We start from the raw sequence: 17819 nt of genomic DNA, 5'->3' as shown, positions 1-17819 counted from the left end.
CTCGCTTCCATCCGATAATCGAAGCATCAAAGGCCGCTCCAGCCAGTACCACCGCTGCCAAGCCAACAATCCGGAGCATTACGATCATGCGCCATCCAATTCGTGGTCTCCGCCCGAGGAATAAGAGTGAAGCGATCCATCCTGGCTAATGCCAGGAAGCTGGACGGGCTGCTCCAGGTACCGCCGCTATCCATAAAGGCGAGCAGCTATATGCTATCGCCAGCCAGCCGCTGTGCGACAAAACTTGTCGAATTATTTGGCGATTTGTCGGACCTGTCCGACTCTGACGAGCAGTCGTCACCCGCTCGTCCTGAGCCCGCCGCCTTCACTACTCTGGTGGCGCCAACCGTTCACAAGATCAACGAAAGGATCAGCGGCAGAACTAGTCGCCCCCGATCGATCGTACCCCACGCCACGACCGCACCGGTGGACCATCGCTCCGCATCCACCAACTCTGTATCGGCCGTATCCACCACCACAACCGCTACGCGGGACCACCGCTCTGCACCCGCCAGATCTTCAACGGCCGCATTCTATACCACTGCCGCACCGTTGAATCATCGCACTCCACCGGTCTACTCCAGTCGCATTCGGCCAGCAACCGACGGCGTGACAGATCAGCTGTTTTTACACTATTTTTACAAATCGCGTGTTGACGCGTCAGCACAAAATAGGTATATAAACCCGGCGATTTTTGTGGAAAAGAACCAGACTTATCCGATCATCCGACCTGTCCGCTTCCGAAATCACCGATCCGATCTGAATAACGCAAGAATCTTCTCGCACCGAATACCGAACATTCTCAGTATTCATGTTCTATCCTTTCACGAAAAATCGGAGTGTTCTCGGGTTTTTCTTCCTCGGAATACCGAGCGTTCTCAGTATTCTCATTTTCTTCTCGTCCGAAAATTCGGAGCGTTCTCGGATTTTTCTTCTACAGAATACCGGGCGCTCGCGGTATTCTGTACCTCATCTCCTCTCCCGTGAAGAGTTAGAGTGGTCTCGGTCTTTTCCTTCGAAAACACGTATCGCGAACGCGATTGCTTAGCAAACGTGCGTCCAAACGCTTGGACACGCAGGCCTAGCAACGCGTTGCGTACCCGACCCACGCACTATTCTGCAAATATACTGCGTCACTGTTCGAGCGCGCCGCGAAAATCTCAAATAAAACGAATACAGTGAATTGTTGTACCCCGGATGGGCTACAACGTTAATTTTAGAGATAGTCGGGTTCGTTAAGCCTAAGGAGTTGGGACTCCGAGTAGGATCAAAAGAATGGAAGGAAATCTTCTTAAAATCACTAACACACTTTCTTTATGTTACTTGGTTTATTTAACAATTGCACAATTTCTTGGATTTAGTATTGCTTATTTTATTTCTTTCACACACGGTTAAACGTCGGCGGGCGCGTATCGCGTTACTTTGGCGGCCGTCGACCGAATATGTCACCTGAGACGTTGATAGTACGGCTCGCGTGAACTTCGTTGTGCTCGTGTAATATCTTGCGCGATAATTATAATAACGATTCCGAACGACACGTTATGCTTGATTGATTCCCGACTCTCTCTATTCCGCCTTGTGTAACCGGTTATATAGTCTGATCGATGCCCGATCAGCATTCTGATCGATTGCGTCGATCGGTTGCATGATATTGATTAATCAATATTACGCTCGGTTTGATCATCAAGTTTAGGAATTTGCTGATAGGCTTTTTCGCAATGCATTTCTGCGGTCTTTCGAAAGACTGGTCGCAATTTCGGCGGTCACACATTTGTGTCATCTTTCGAAAGACTTTTCGAGATTCATGCGACCTAATTTTGTTGCCATGCGGACTACTTTTATTATTGGTTGTGGACCTGGCTACAACAGAATATTATCAAAGCCTACTCGAACGATGTTACGCTACGAGAGACACTTTATATTTACTAAACTATCAACTTTTAAATTAGAATAAATCTAATTACTTTATTGTAAATTCAATTCAGGCGTCTGCAATTTCTTTTCTGAACCCGGCATTTCCGACGAGTATTTCCGAGTTCCCGAGTTCTACCGAATGCGTCCCCGCATCCGTACCGAACATTATCCGACCGCGCAGGGACCGTTACACATGTATCCTTAAAACATCAACACTTTTATAATTGCATATAATATTATAATATAAACATTATATTTCGTTATATAAGCTTAAAAATTAATATAATTTTAATAATTAACCATTATGCACCTTCTACAGAAACACTAGAAAAATTCCCACACAAACACTTCAATGCGTGTGTCCCGTTATTAGAGATAGCATCCATGCATGAGTGCTTTAAAAATAAAGATATGTACACGGACAACAGCAATTTTATTCAAAAGCACCAATCCAGAAATCAATGATGAATATAAGTTTATTTATTGATACGACAATTATTTATTGCGCTGCCCGTCTGTCGGAGGTACTGCCGAGAGCGATAGCAATACGCCGCGCGCGGACTTTATCGTGCGACACCGCCGAGACGTCGGAGGTACTGCCGAGACGTCGGAGGTACCGCCGAGCTCGTCAGAGATACCGCCGAACCTGTCGTTGCTCCTCACAAGTGTTCGTTTTCGGCCGTCTGGACGCCCGATTTCGTCTAATGTCATCTCTTTTTCTTTAATGCATCCCGTCTGTGTGGTCGTTGCGTCGACCCGTTCGGATTGATCGTCGTAATCTGATCGTTCGCGTGACTAAGTCCCTCTCGTCTGACCGTGCCCATAAGCGACCGTGCGTAGGACCGTCGCCGATCGCTTAGCCGGCCTGTTGGGTACTATAGGAGGTGCAGTACTCTCGATCGGGCGTTGTCAGATCGTCGTGCAGGTGCGTTTGGCGAGCTTCGCACGTTCAACATGATGTGTCTCGGCTCTCCTGAGTCATGCCGCTATTAGAAATTATATTTTTAGACACAGCATTGCCACGAGTCGGCGTCGTAAGACCGAATGGCTCCTATGTGGCGCGCACTGTTTATCAGTGTTGGCTACACGATCTTCTCTCGTTCGTAGACGAACGCGATCGGATATATCGTCGCAGTTACCAAGCATCAACTCCACTGGTACCGAGCGGAAAGCGAGAGATCGCTTTTCACGGTTACTTGTAAAACATAGCGAAAATTTTCGTTCGTGCTTAAACGCACCAGTGACTCGTTCTTCAACGTCTGAGCATCGCGCCGTCGATCTAGCTCAGGGCGAGGCGACTATACGCCGCTACTTTTGGAGAATGAGAACAACATCTTTATAACAAATATGATCTTTATAAAATAATATTAACGGAGTAGAGTTCCAAGGAGCGTCTGTCTCCAGCTGTATATATTGCGATAGAAAGTGTCGACCAGCTTGAAGGCGCCGGCGATAATAACGGCACGGAGTATCTCGAACGAAGGGCGCTCATCACGTTCGCGGACGTGATAGAGCGCGCGTTACTCCACGCAAGCGACCGAACTCACGAAGTTCCCTGGTTGATCCTGCCAGTAATCATATACTTGTCTCAAATATTAAATATATGTCTTAGTGCATGCTAAATTAAGGTGAAATCGCGAATGGTTCATTAAATCATCAGTTATGGTTCATTAGATTGTACCCACATTTATTTGGATAACTGTAATTCTAAAATTAATGCATGCAAAACAGTATCTCGACCAGTGATGAGAGGGACGCTTTTATTAAATCAAAACCAATCAGTGGCGAGCGGTCTCTATCCATCGTTTATTTTGGTGACTCTGAATAACTTTGTGCTGACTAACTTTGTTGCCGCAGCGGTCTTAGCATCGGCGACGCATCTTTCAAATGTTTTCCTTATCAGTTGTCGATGGTAGGTTCTGCGCCTACCATGGTTGTAACGGTAATGGCGAATCAAGGTTCGATTCCAGAGAGGGAGCCTGAGAAACGGCTATCACATCCAAGGAAGGCAGTAGGCCCGCAAATTATCTACTCCTGGCACGAGGAGATAGGTGACAAAAAATAACGATACGGAACTCATCCGAAGCCCCGTAATCGGTATGAATACACTTTATCCTTTAATGAGTATCCATTGGAGGGCAAGTCTGGTGCCAGCAGCCGCGATAATTCCAGCTCCAATAGTATATATTAAAATTGTTGCGGTTAAAAAGCTTGTAGTTGAATCTGTGTCGCACACCGTCGTTCATCGCTCGCGATGTTTAATTAGCGTAATGTGGGACGTCCTACCGGTGGGCGTAGGCTCGCAAAGGGCGGCCCAACTAATATCTCGTCGCGATGCTCTTTACTGAGTGTCGAGTCGGGCTGGTACGTTTATTCTGAATAAATTAGAGTGCTTAAAGCAGGCTATCCTCGCCTGAATACTGCATGCATGGAATAATAGAATAGGACTTCTATTCTATTTTGTTGGTTTTCGGAACCCCGAGGTAATGATTAATAGGGACAGATGAGGGCATTCGTATTGTGATGTTAGAAGTGAAATTCTTGGATCGTCGCAAGATGGACAGAAGCGAAATTTGCCAAAAATGTTTTCATTAATTAAGAACGAAAGTTAAAGGTTCAAAGACGATCAGTTGTATCGATCTAGTTGTAACCATAAACGATGCCAGCTAGCGATCGCCGAAGTTCCTATGATGAAGTTCGGCGAACAGCTTCCGGGAAATCAAAGCTTTTGGGTTCCGGGAGAAGTCTGATTGCAAAGCTGAAATGTAAAGGAATTGAAGGGAATGGAAGGGCACCACAAGGAGTGGAGCCTGCTTAATTTGATTTAACACGGGAAACCACACTAGGCCCAGACACCGGAAAGATTGACAGATTGATAGCTCTTTCTTGATTCGGTGGGTGGTGGTGCATGGCCGTTCTTAGTTGGTGGAGCGATTTGTCTGGTTAATTCTGATAACGAGACTCTAGCCTGCTAAATAGGCATACCTTATGGTATTGCGAAGGCTCTCGGCTTCGGCCGGCGGGTTTTTACTACCAACGTACAAACAAATCTTCTTAGAGGGACAGGCGGCTTCTAGCCGCACGAGATTGAGCAATAACAGGTCTGTGATGCCCTTAGATGTTCTGGGCCGCACGCGTGCTACACTGAAGAAATCAGCGCCTGGCCGAAAGGCCCGGGTAACCCGCTGAACCTCCTTCGTGTTAGGGATTGGGGTTTGCAATTGTTCCTCATGAACGAGGAATTCCCAGTTAAGCGCGAGTCATAAATTTGCGTTGATTATGTCCCTTCTCTTTGTACACACCGCCCGCTACTACCGATTGAATGATTTAGTGAGGTCTTCGGACTGATGCGCGGCAATGTCTCGGCATTGCCAATGTTGCCGGGAAGATGACCAAACTTGATCATTTAGAGTAAAGCGGTCTCACTTCCGCGCATGGATAACTTCTTAGTCAGACAACTAGGTAAGGAAGTGAGAGCGACAGAGGTTGAAGTGATAATAATTCTTTTATTGATGTCTGCGATGGTGTGCGAGTAAATATGTACAACGATCGAGTCAACTATCTTGGAAGATATTTATTTCTTACGGCCGGGGTGTATAACGCGGGACGCGAGTGCTGCGTGACGCGGAGCGGGTGATGTGCGGTCGCTGGCGTGATCAGCTGGGCTTCGGAGCACGCGGTATGCGCGTGGTAAATTCCGCGAATATTTTGGAAACAGCTGATTCTGACAGAAGGATTGTTTCCAGGGTGCCGTCACTCTGGCGGGAATCGGAAGCGCTCAATTCGTCTGTTAACCCATTGATTCAGGTGGAGGGATGTCGGGTGATCAGACGAGACCAGGGACCCTGGTGCTCGGAGTTGTCGTCAAGAGGGAGGCTACCCCGGTGGCTTGCCAGTCATCAGGGAGCGCCCTGACAAATAGTGACTGTTGAAGTGCTCCTTCTTGGAAGGTATTTGGAAATGGAATGATAAATCGCGGTAGAGAGCACTTGGCTGTGCTGGGGTGCTCCCCAGTACTTCATGATTACCTGCTTGGTTTTGAATTTGGCTTCTCGATTCCTCTTCGCATGATGCTGTGCTCGAGATGTCGGGAACGGGACAGATGCTCTCGGTGGAATGCGAGTCCCTTTTATCTGATATCGGCCGCGGTATTTCGGTACGGAATGGTTTCGGATTGGCTGATCTCGGGGTTGGGCTCTCTTTCCACGGACGGATAGGACATCCGAAGAAGAATCGGAAACGCGGCTAGGACGATCCTTGTTCGGTGGCGCGGTATTCGGCGCGATATGAGGAGCGCAACGGTTTCTTGGCGCAGTGTTCGGCGCGATACGGGGAGCGCGCTAGCTCCTTGGCACTGTAGTCGGCGCGGCGCGGGAAGCATGCTTGCTCTTAGACGCGGCGCAGCGTGAGCGGTGTGCTCCGCGAAGATGAGCATGTGTTCACCGAATGCCCGCGTGGTTTCTTCGAGATACCTCGGAGAATCTTGTGTTTGTATGATTAAAAATGGACGCTATACGCCGGTTTGTGACGACGTATCGCATTCCGTCCGATGATCGGCAGTCCTCGACGGATGGTGTGTCGCAAAAGGAAGCGAAGGGGAGGTCGCTTTGTTATAAGAGGAAGTAAAAGTCGTAAGGTTTCCGTAAGTGAATCTGTGGAAGGATCATTAACGTTACGGAGGTCCTGCTATGCCATCGGTCTCCAGGCATACAGAAGAGAAACACCAAGCGCAGCAGTCGGCGACTGTAAATATTAGATTGTTGGAAAAGTCATGACATATTTTTTCTATGTTTTTTAAAGATCATTTATTTATATAAAGAACAAAAATCAATCAATGATATATTGTCCGTTTTGTTCGATAAGCTTTTGCCATCTTTCAATGAATTTCATAATTCCTCGTTTATAGAAGGACCTATCTTTATCGGCGAACAAGATGTTGATTTATAGCCTCATCTGAATTAAACATTATACCATGCAAAGAGTTTTGAAGAGAGCGAAACAAGTGGAAGTCTGACGACGCAAGATCAGGCGAATATGGTGGGTGTGGCAACATATTCCATCAAACTCCAATAATTTTTGACGGGTGATCAAACTTGTGTGCGGTCTTGCGTTGTCATAATGGAATACAACTCCTTTACGAGCTCTGAACATTTCTAGATGATGGATTCGTTCAAACTGTCTAACTGTCTGCCGACAATACACATTTGAATTGATTGTTTGGTTTCTTGGTAAGAGCTCGAAAAACACGACATCTTTAAAATCCCATTACACTGAGAGCATAATCTTCCTCTGATGAATATTTGCCTTTAATGTCATTTGAGGCGAATCATCACGTTGGGACCAAGACCGTTTGTGCACCGTATTGTTGTAAACAATCCACTTCTCATCACCAATTATCAGTTGCTTCAAAAAAAGAATCGTTTTTCTCACGTTTAATGAGCATATCGCAGATGTTTATATCGCGTCGTCAAATGAATTTCTTTGAGTTCATGAGGAACTCAAATATCGAGCTTGCTTACGTATCCCAATTTCTTCAGGTGAACGCTTGAATAATGAATGTTCAATGTTTCTGCAATCTCTCGTGTCGTATAACGTGGCTTTGACTCGATCAATGCCTTTATTTTGTCGTCATCAACCTCGGTGAGCCTCTCTGACCGAGGATCGTTGAGGTCAAAATCACTAGTACGAAATTTCGTGAACCATCGTTGGCACTTCTTGTGGAACATTGCCACCGTAAGCTTTACGCAACTTTTAAAAACTTGACGCGAGTTTGTCCCTTTACGGAAGTAAAACAATAATATATGGCGAAAATGCACAGTTTGGTCTTCCATCTTCAACTTGTTATAAAATCTCCAAAACTCAACCAAATCGTTCAATTTTTTTTTAGAATGAAGCTAGAACTGTCAGCTGTCAAATAACATAGCAATAACAGCAATAATAGATGCGAATGACTCTAGTACTTCCAAAAGTGAACTTGTGCCATCTATTACAAAAATGCGTCATGACTTTTCCAACAACCCAATAGAGAGAACAGATAATACGAGATATGAAACACGAGGAATTGACGGCTTGTCATGGCAGATGTGCTGAGACGTTCGCGTCGCTCCACCGGAGACATCGGAGATGACGGGTCGACAGCGGATCGATGTCCATGCGCGCATTCAGAGACTGCGCATCATCCGAGCGCGCGTCTTTGTCAGGGTGAGGCATTTCCGATTCTACTCTGCCTAATGATATAATACAATAAAAGATCTTAACTGACAATCTCTCTCTCGCCGTGGTCTCGCCGCAGATGGTCGCCTGCGTTCCGCTCTCGCAACGCCGAAATTCGCGACACGCGGGCGCGCTGGCTTCGCAGCCGAGGCCAGGTGGGCGACCTGCCCGGGATCCGTCCGACGGATTCGTCCAGCGCGACCGATCGAACGATTCGAAATGAAAGGAATAGCGACGGTGACGACGGACGTGTTCGCGGCGGTGAAACCCGGTGGTCGGCGGACTCCATGGGAGTGTGGCACCTCGCGCGCTGCCAGTTGCCTCCAGCTTGACTTCAGGAGAGACGCCAGGCGCGTACTGGTGGTAATCTACACGATGAAGCGAGCGCATGAGCGCTTCTCGAGGGCACCGCGCCAGAACCAGTGGCGCCGGAAGCTCTGGTTTTTCAATGATTTCCGCCCCGGCCCATCGCTTCATGCTATGGGACGCTTCTCGTAAAAGTTTCCGCCGGGATGCTAGACGAGTCTCTCGCGGCCCGTCGCCGGTGTCCCGGTGCCGTAGCCTTCGTAAACGGGGGGGGGGATGGTGGTCCGCGCGTGCTCGGATGCGCGGCTAGGCTGATCAAAGAGCCCCAGAGGAACGAAAGAACCCCGGTGGACAGCGAGCGTAGATATACAAAACAGGATGGGACTGTGTACTTTCGAGTCGCGTTCTCCATGGAGACGCGGCGAGAGAAAGGAAAATGCGATTACCTTGAACGATGGATTACTTGGCTTGTGAGTCAATGAAGAACGCAGCTAATTGCGCATCAATTTGTTAACTGCAGGATACGTGAACATCGACATTTCGAACGCACATTGCGATCCACGGATACAATTCCCGGACCAAGCTTGGCTGAGGGTCGTTTTAGTACCCAGAGACTGCTTTCGCCTGCGTTTGCGCGCCTCGCCTTGCGTCGCCGATGATGGCGATCGGGCGACGGCAACACGCACCGGCGTACGAGCGATCGTTAGACCTTCGCCCCATGCCGCGCGAAAGAGGCGACGGCGGCGAGAGACGCAGCGGAAATCTCTTGCGCGCACACGTAAGGCCACCAGTCGCTCTTCCGCCGCGCGCACGTCGGCTGAGCGTCGTCCGAAATAACGTTGATACGTGACGAAGACTGACTGAGAGTGCCGAGCGACTGGGCGCGAAGATAGAGGAGAAAGAAGAAACTCTCGCGAGACGTGTACGCGGGTAGAGGAGGATTCATCGGCCGGAGAGCCTTCCGCGAGAACAGAACCAGGCACTCCCTATATTGTCGCAGGCCTCCCCCGCGTCGCGCGCGGAGATCCGATTCTTGCCTTACGCTCTGTCCGCGTATCGTTCCCTCCGCGGGGATTGCGAGCCGACCGTGTGTCCGAGTCCACGAAGTTCCTCTCCCTCTCTCGAGTGAGAGAGCAGAGACGCGATCTGGAACCGGCACGCTTCGTCGTTACGAATTCTGTCGTCTGCCCGAACTGTCATCCACACTGACTTTGACGACCTCAAAGCAGGCGAGATTACCCACTGAAATTAGCATATTACTAAGCGGAGGAAAAGAAACCAGAATTTCTCTAGTAGCGGCGAACGAACAGGAAAGAGTCCAGTACCATATCCTGCCGCAGAGAATATAGTGTTTGGGAGGGTCCGCTTATCCCGAGGTGTCGCGTCCAAATCCGAATGAACGGAGAGATTCATCGTCAGCGACGCTGGCTTTGTGTATGCGATGTCCCGTGCAGCCCTCGCGACTTACGCGCGGGCACGCGGCCGATGTCCGGCGTTCATAATCGTGCACTTCTCCCCTAGAACATCGCGCTGGGTGTCGGTCTACTGGATGCGGCGGCTGTCGCGTCGCCGGTAAAACGGCACGCGTTAAACCTTCGGTCGCCCGGCTGGCTGCCCGGCGGTATGCGCAAGGTATCAGGCACACTTCACAAACGAGACTAGTGCGTCGAGGCCGTCGCAAGCGCGCGCCACGGTACACGGAGGCAATGGACCTAGCGTCGTCACCGTGCCTGGTCCGCTGCTAGTCATACGGTTAATCTTCAACAGGCCTGCCAACGTGGGGACTCTGCTCCCGGCGGGATCGATATCGGTCGCTACTGCTTTGGGTACTCTTAGGACCCGTCTTGAAACACGGATTAAGGAGTCTAATACATACGTGAGTCATTAGGACTAACGATATCTAAAGGCGTAATGAAAGTGAAGATTGGCCCTGGTTGTTGGCCGAGGGAGAATAGGTCGCGTCGCGACGCGGCTTCGCACTCCCAGGATGTCTTGTTCTCATCGCGAGAAGAGACGCACCCGGAAGTTGATGAACTATGCCTGGTCAGGATGAAGTCACGGGAAAAAACTTTGATAGAAGTCCGTAGCAATTCTGACGTGCAAATCGAGGAACTGGGTATAGGGGCGAAAGAATAATCGAACCATCTAGCTGGTTCCCTCCGAAGTTTCCCTCAGGATAGTTGGCACTTGGCCGTTCCGCACAAAATGCGCGCGAGTCTCATTTGGTAAAGCGAATGATTAGAGGCCTTGAGGCCGAAACGACCTCAATCTATTCTCAAACTTTAAATGGGTGAGATCTCTGGCTTTCTTGAATTATGATGCCACGAACATCTTGGATCTGAGTGCCAAGTGGACCATTTTTGGTAAGCAGGACTGGCGCTATGAGATGAACCAAACGCAGAGTTAAGACGCCCAACTCAAGGTTCATGGGACACCATGAAAGGCGTTAGTTGCTTAAGATAGCAGGATGGTGACCATGGAAGTCGGAATCCGTTAAGGAGTGTGTAACAACTCACCTGCCGAAGCAACTAGCCTCGAAAATGGCTGAAGCTTCGAGCCTATATTCTGCCATCAGCGGTCAAATGAGGCGTTTGTGCGTTGTCGTACGCGCCGCCACGAAGCCCTGATGAGTAGGAGGATCGCGACGGTTTGCGCAGAAGGGTCTGGGCGCCTGTCTGGAAATGTCATCGGTGCAGATCTTGGTGGTAGTAATAAATATTCCAGCGAGGCCTTAGAGGATTGATGTGGAGAAGGATTTCATGTGAACAGTCGTTGCACACGAGTCAGTCGATCCTAAGTCTTAGGAGAAATCCTATGTCAATGATGGCGTGCGATACTCTAGTGTCCATACATAAAGTGCATACAGAAATAAAATGATAATGTAGATAATGCTGAGTGAGAGGCACGCCCGTCGGGTGAAAGGAAATTCGATTCCTATTTCGGAATTCGGCAGCAGAACCGCATACAATTCGGGCCCTCGTAAGAGTGTTCGTCGGCGTAATCCAAAATGACCTGGAGACGCCGTCGGGAGCTCCGGGAAGAGTTTTCTTTTCTGTGTAAGCGTTCGAGTTCCCTGAAAACCTCTAGCGGGGAGATAGGGTTTGGAACGCGAAGAGCGCCACAGTTGCGGCGGTGTTCAGATCTTCCCTTCGGACCTTGAAAATCTAGAAGAGAGTCACGTGAAGGTGTCGCGTCGGTTCGTACCCATATCTGTAGCAGGTCTTCAAGATGAAGAGCCTCTAGTTCTTAGACTAATGTAGGTAAGGGAAGAGGTTGGCAAATTGGATCCGTAACTTCGGAATAAAGATTGGCTCTGATGAGCGCGGCGTGTCGGGCTTGGTCAAAAAGCGGATCTGGCTGACGTGCCGGGCCTAAGCGAGGTGAACGCTCGTCGTTTTCGTGCCGGTTCCGAGATCCGAGCTCAGTCTCATGCCTTGGCCTCTCGCGGATCTTCCTTGCTGCGAGGCTTCCGTGGCGGCACGAGCCGTTGTGGTCGTCATCTTCGGCCGCCATTCAATGCTCAGAACTGGCACAGACTAAGAGAATCCGACTGTCTAATTAAAACAAAGCATTGTGACGGCCCGCGCGGGTGTTAACGCAATGTGATTTCTGCCCAATGCTCTGAATGTCAACGTAAAGAAATTCAAGCAAGCGCGGGTAAACGGGAGTAACTATTTCTTAAAGGATTCTCTTAAAGGAGTAATTCTATTTGAGAGTAAGTATGACTCTCTTCGACACCTGATCGCCACTGTCTGAACTTAAACATTGTGTCTGGAACTATTCTGGATTGAATACACTATACTGGCAACCCAATCGGGGCAGGAGTTAACTGAAGATCACAAGTTCTCCGATTTTTCCTGAGTTCTCATTCTAGGCGTTCACGTCTATACTGCAAGCAGCCGAATGGTGACTTAAAGTAGCCTGAGAGTAAGAATGTACTCTCACCGGAGGAAACGTGCCCGTGCAAGGTTTGACAGCTATTCTGGCTTTACGAAAGCCAGTGCGGTGGGATATTGTCGTTCAGAATTGTGATTCCTAGCGGTCTGAAAACCACGTTATGCTTGTGCTCTTTGACATTCGGACATGTGTTGTGAAGAAGCATAGTCGGGATCGTGATGCGTAATATAGACCTTTCGTTAGATCCTTGAGCCTCTCATCAAGTCACACAACCACCTTCTCGTACTCCTGGTACTCCTAGACGCATTGCGTAGAGTGGCTGAATGTTGTTGTGGCGATATTGTGGACTGCCAATCTTTCTGACTCTTATTAGCTGGCCCTGTAAATAGAAATATGTCTCGGAACAGTAATAGTAATCCCGGATCCCGGCTTAAGGGGTCCAGCTACTAGGAATAGAGTGCCTTCCTCAAATATGCCTGCAAACTCGGATCTGAGTATGCGTGTGTCTTCCTTGGATGCGACAGAACCTTTAGCTCGACCGGTAGAAGACTTCATCACCGCAAAGCGCACCTGGACTGTTTCAATGTTCAACAAAATATTACCGCCACAAAAGCCCGATATAATGATGAAGAGACTCGTCTAATTGCGAGGCAAAAAGTTGAACTCATAAGGCTTGGTAAAAAATTTCTTAATCAGGCACTAGCTCGGGACTTCTCTTCTAGAATTTTACAGAGCATTAAATCTAAAAGAAGACAGCCTGCTTATAGAGATCTTGTTAAAGACTTGTTAGAAATTGAAAACAAAGTGTTGTAGCCAGACCTACAACTAATAATAAAAGTAGTCCGCATGGCAACAAAATTAATCCGCATGAAAAAAGTCGGAAAGTCTTTCGAAAGACGACACAAATGCGTGATCGCCAAAATTGCGATTAGTCTTTCGAAAGATCGCAGAAATGCATCGCGCGAGAACATTGCGAACATTTGCGAAAAGTCTATCAGCAAATTTCTCAATTTGCTGATCGAGCATCGACCAGTCTATATAATCGACCATACAAGGCAGAGTCGAGAGAGTCGAAAATTACGTGTCATCCGGAATTGAACTTATAATAATCGCATGAGATATCACCGAATCTCGTAGCGAAGTCCCCGCGAACCGTACTATCAGCATCTCAGGTGACATATTCGGTCGTCGGCCGCCAGAGTAACGCGATACGCACCGAGTCGCCCGACGATGTTTAACCGTGTGTAAAATATAATCGTTAATATATCAAGCATCTGTGCACTTGTGAGAATAAATCAGTTAAAATAAAGAAAGTGTATGTTAATGAATTCAAGAAGATCCTTACATTCTTTTGATCCTGCTCGGAGTCCCAACTCCTTAGACTTAACGAACCCGACTATCCCTAATATTAACGTTGTACCCCATCCGGGGTAAAACATTTTGGTGGCAGCGGTGGGATTGTCAAAACCATCCCTAAGAACAACAACTTGAGAGGATCATCGTTGATCAAGCCAGCAGAAAGAGTAAGCCCCGACGCACTGCATTACGGGCAGAAGAAAGGAAAAATTTTCTTGCAAAAACAAAAAGACCTACAGTAATAGATTACAAGCTGCAGGCAGAAGAATTAAATTTCCTGTAAATCGGAAATACAAGACCTGTAGGAAACAGGTAGACGGAAAAGGCCCCGTCAAAAAATAAGCCACCCACGAAAATTGTAGCAGTGTAGTGTAAAAGTCAGCAGAGTGCCGACCTACGACAACGAGTGTTCAGTGGCAGCGGAGCAACGACCAGAGAGTCCACGAGCACCGAGAGCCAGCCAGCGTCGACCGTGTACATCGATACCAGGCAGCGAGGACGCTTCATCGACACGCACTACTACACGCAGCTAACTGACACGCCAGCACAAACAGCGACCATGCGAGCGTATTCGATCTGTCTTTTAGTGTAAGTCAGAGAAAATAACCATATTTTGTAAAGCGAATGTCCGCAGCGAAGGACACCTTAGCGAATGCGACTTGGCCAAAATCGCGGCCAACAAACAACCCCGTAAAATTCCCGCACACTATCTCCGCGATAAATACCGCGAGAAACGCGTTAAAAAAAATACGCGATAACGTGCGCCGTGTATTACGATACGATATTGACAAAGATGTCCACGTAATAACCGAACACGAATTTCCGTACGACGAAAAGGATTATAGCTTGCTCGAACCGAACGACATCGACTCTCACATTAGCACACACGTACAGGCGAGCAAACATATCCGAACAAATTTACGCGACGGAAGTATATTTAATTCTTCTAACATATATCAATCACTAATAAACGAAATGACCCACTCACCCGTCGAACAACAGAACGAAATCGACAACGAAATTTTGCAACTACGGCATTCAGTCGATAGACATGGACCGCAAGAAAATCGAACAAACCGTCGCGTCACAATTAACGCACAGCCCAAAAACATTATACTTTGTGAACTGATGGATGAAATACGCGAACTTCGCGTACACGCGAACGGATTAAGCCGGCAGACACAATTATCTATGAACGAATGAACGAAAATCTCCCAGGATTTTTTGTCACACCCGTTAGACTTAACTTACGGGTGTTCGTATCATGAATACAAAACTAGCCGGGAAATGCACTGATATTTCTCACATTGAAAGACGCGCGTAATGATCCCAGAGATCGACGGTACGTCACGAGGACGCGTGTACGAATTTTTAAATGCAAGTACGTACGCGATAAAAAATATACATCTCGCGGATGAACATTCTTTATTGGAAGCCATTCTTTGCACTAAATTCAAAGGCCATGATGAATTTCCGTACGCGAGATATAATAAATTTCGAACAGTTAAAACGAGAATTAGAAAAAGAATATTTAAGCAAACGAAGTACCGCACATTTACAACTCGAATTTAATTCGCTTAAATAAAAACCAAACGAGAATGCACAAGAATTCAGCAGACGAACAGACAATATAGCCATGGAATTATACGAATCCATGGAAGAAGGAAAAAAATCATACGATCGAGCAGCAATGAGCGATTTTAGAAAATATAAAAGAGCAAGCGCTTTACAATTACCAGAACGGTTTACATGAAGAAATTAAATTGATTGTACGATCGCAGGATATCAAACGATACAGGAAGCGATCGCAGGAGCAACCGCGGAAGAAAAAACGAGGACCTAACACGCGAACCTATCGAAATCGGCCAATAATTAAAACGCACTCACAAAACCCACATTTCAATAAATGCGGAAAAATCGGTCATTATGGGCATGATTGCAGAACTACTCGTTTCACGAATAGATATACCCTGCCTAGGTCGGAAGGACAACTACGAATAAATATTGAGAAACAGTGTAGCTATTCTAAAAAGATAGGACATTTGCGCCACGAATGGATACTGAATGGAAAACCGGAAAATAGTAGAAAAAAATTCAGAAAAAATTTTTTCGAATTCGCGAAGAGAAAATCCCGCGAAGAATTTTAAAAGTAAAAAAAGCGAAACTGGCGAAAGTAAATCGACCGTCCCGCGTCCCGCGTCAGAGTATCGCGTGGCACACGTCAAGGAAACATCGCTCGCTAATACCGGACTAAATGCGATCACATTACCGATTACAGAAGCCACAGAAAGAAAAACAAATTTCCTATTTGATACGGGCGCATCAGCAACAATAATAAAATTAAAACATCTACTAGATCACGTCCTAATCTATGAAGAGAAAACTAAGCTAACAGACATAACAGGGCATGAAATAATAACATTGGGCAAGACACATATTACGGTTCAACTGTCACGAAAAAAGGTACGACATCCCGTATATATAGTGCGAGATAATGCGCCAATGGAATACGATGCGATCCTAGGAGTAGATTTCATTTGGAAATACATAACTGCGTTCAATCCAAAAACAAATTCAGTATAATTTAAAAATACGAAATTCAAACTTTACCCATACAGGCGCGTAACTTTAGGGCCGCGCAGCGAAACAATCGTGCAAGTCACGACTAACCAAAATATAATTGGATTGACGAAACCAGAGGAAATGGTACCTGGAATTTTTATCGGATGCTGCCTAGTCGAACCGCAAAATTATACATGTCCAATCAGTATACTAAATATCACGGAGGAAGAAAAAATCGTTCAAGTACTGCAAGTAACATTAGAAAAAATAGATATACAAGAAAAGATAACACAAAAATCTATGAACGCTATACAAACAAAAAATAGAAACATAAAATTAATATCTCGAGAGGAGCAAATAAACAAGTCATTGCGCACAGAACATTTAAATAAGGAAGAAAATTTGTATTAGAATTATGTCACGAATATAATGACGTGTTTCATCTAGAAGGAGACACATTAACGTGCACAACAAAAATTAAACACGAAGTAACGGTACAAACAGATTCATCACCAGTAAACGTACGACCTTATCGTTTACCGGAAAAACATAAAGACGAGGTAAATAAGCAAATTCAAGAAATGTTGAAACAAGAAATTATCAGACCGAGCGTCAGCCAATGGAACGCACCACTATTAGTCGTGCCAAAAAAGACAGTCGCGTCAGGAAAAACAAAATTATGAATTGTAGTAGATTTCAGAAACTTAAATGATCTCACAATCGAAGATTCATTCCCGTTGCCCAACATAACGGATATATAATAGACAGATATCCTATCTTTAATTCCGGATTGCTTATTCTTGCATAAAACGATGATTCTGATCGTGAAGATGCTATAATGGTCTCCAGTGAAAAGAAAGGTACGTTACAGCCTAATACATCTAGGTATCCGTTTGCATAATCTATTTTAGAGAACATTTGTTTGAAAAAATCATTGCCTAATATTCCAGCTTGTGGTATTGAAAAGTCGTTGGATATTATGTGGAAATTTATTGAAGTTTCGAAAAGAGTTAGCCAAGAGTGTAGAACGAATTTCGCCAAAAATGTAGACGAGGTAATTATTTATTCCGTTTAGTTTTAAAATGTTAGAATAATTAATGTGTATTCCTTCAGATATAAAATTCTTTTTAATTATATTAGGTCCAGAACTGATATCTAACATAAGGGTTATGTGAGGGGTTGTTTTTTGTATCTCTACCTGAACGGTCGGCACGCAACTATGTTTACCATTACAGGTCGAACGTTCGGAGCATTCTTTATTGAGACGCTGAGGATGTCGATGGGCGTGCCGTCCGTTCGGCTCCCTGTTGCACGCCCAGCTTTGAGGGGCCATTGGAGTTTACTGAATTTTTTATCATTCTACGATTACTGCTTGCGATGCGTAATTCACAGTTTTCGAGGAGATGCCCTTGCTCTTTACAGTACACAGTACGACAGAAAGGTATTATTCTTGCTCGAATTTTGATTTATTCCGGATCTACAGTCCTTAGCAGTATGCCCCGATAATTGTTACAATTTTGGCAAATGATTCTGGATTTGCCTTCAATTACGTTGTTCGTTCTGTTTCTTCC

General features: G+C 46.4%; 1 non-coding gene and 2 pseudogenes across 1 annotated transcript; all 3 read left to right on the top strand.

Moving 5' to 3' along the window:
- The first annotated feature begins 3466 nt into the window (after positions 1 to 3466).
- Positions 3467 to 5359, top strand: LOC148936248 (small subunit ribosomal RNA; annotated as a pseudogene).
- Positions 5360 to 8876: 3517 nt separating this feature from the next.
- On the top strand, positions 8877 to 9031 carry LOC112552277 (5.8S ribosomal RNA). The gene has a single exon (XR_016139687.1). It is a non-coding gene; the product is annotated as a 5.8S ribosomal RNA (ribosomal RNA).
- Positions 9032 to 9671: 640 nt separating this feature from the next.
- Positions 9672 to 11678, top strand: LOC148936247 (large subunit ribosomal RNA; annotated as a pseudogene).
- The last annotated feature ends 6141 nt before the right edge of the window (positions 11679 to 17819 follow it).

This window comes from Pogonomyrmex barbatus, unplaced genomic scaffold (assembly GCF_055798465.1).
Source record: "Pogonomyrmex barbatus isolate J1 unplaced genomic scaffold, ASM5579846v1 scaffold26, whole genome shotgun sequence".
In the NCBI taxonomy this organism is placed as follows: domain Eukaryota; kingdom Metazoa; phylum Arthropoda; class Insecta; order Hymenoptera; family Formicidae; genus Pogonomyrmex; species Pogonomyrmex barbatus.
This window is presented reverse-complemented; position numbering and strand designations above follow the sequence as displayed.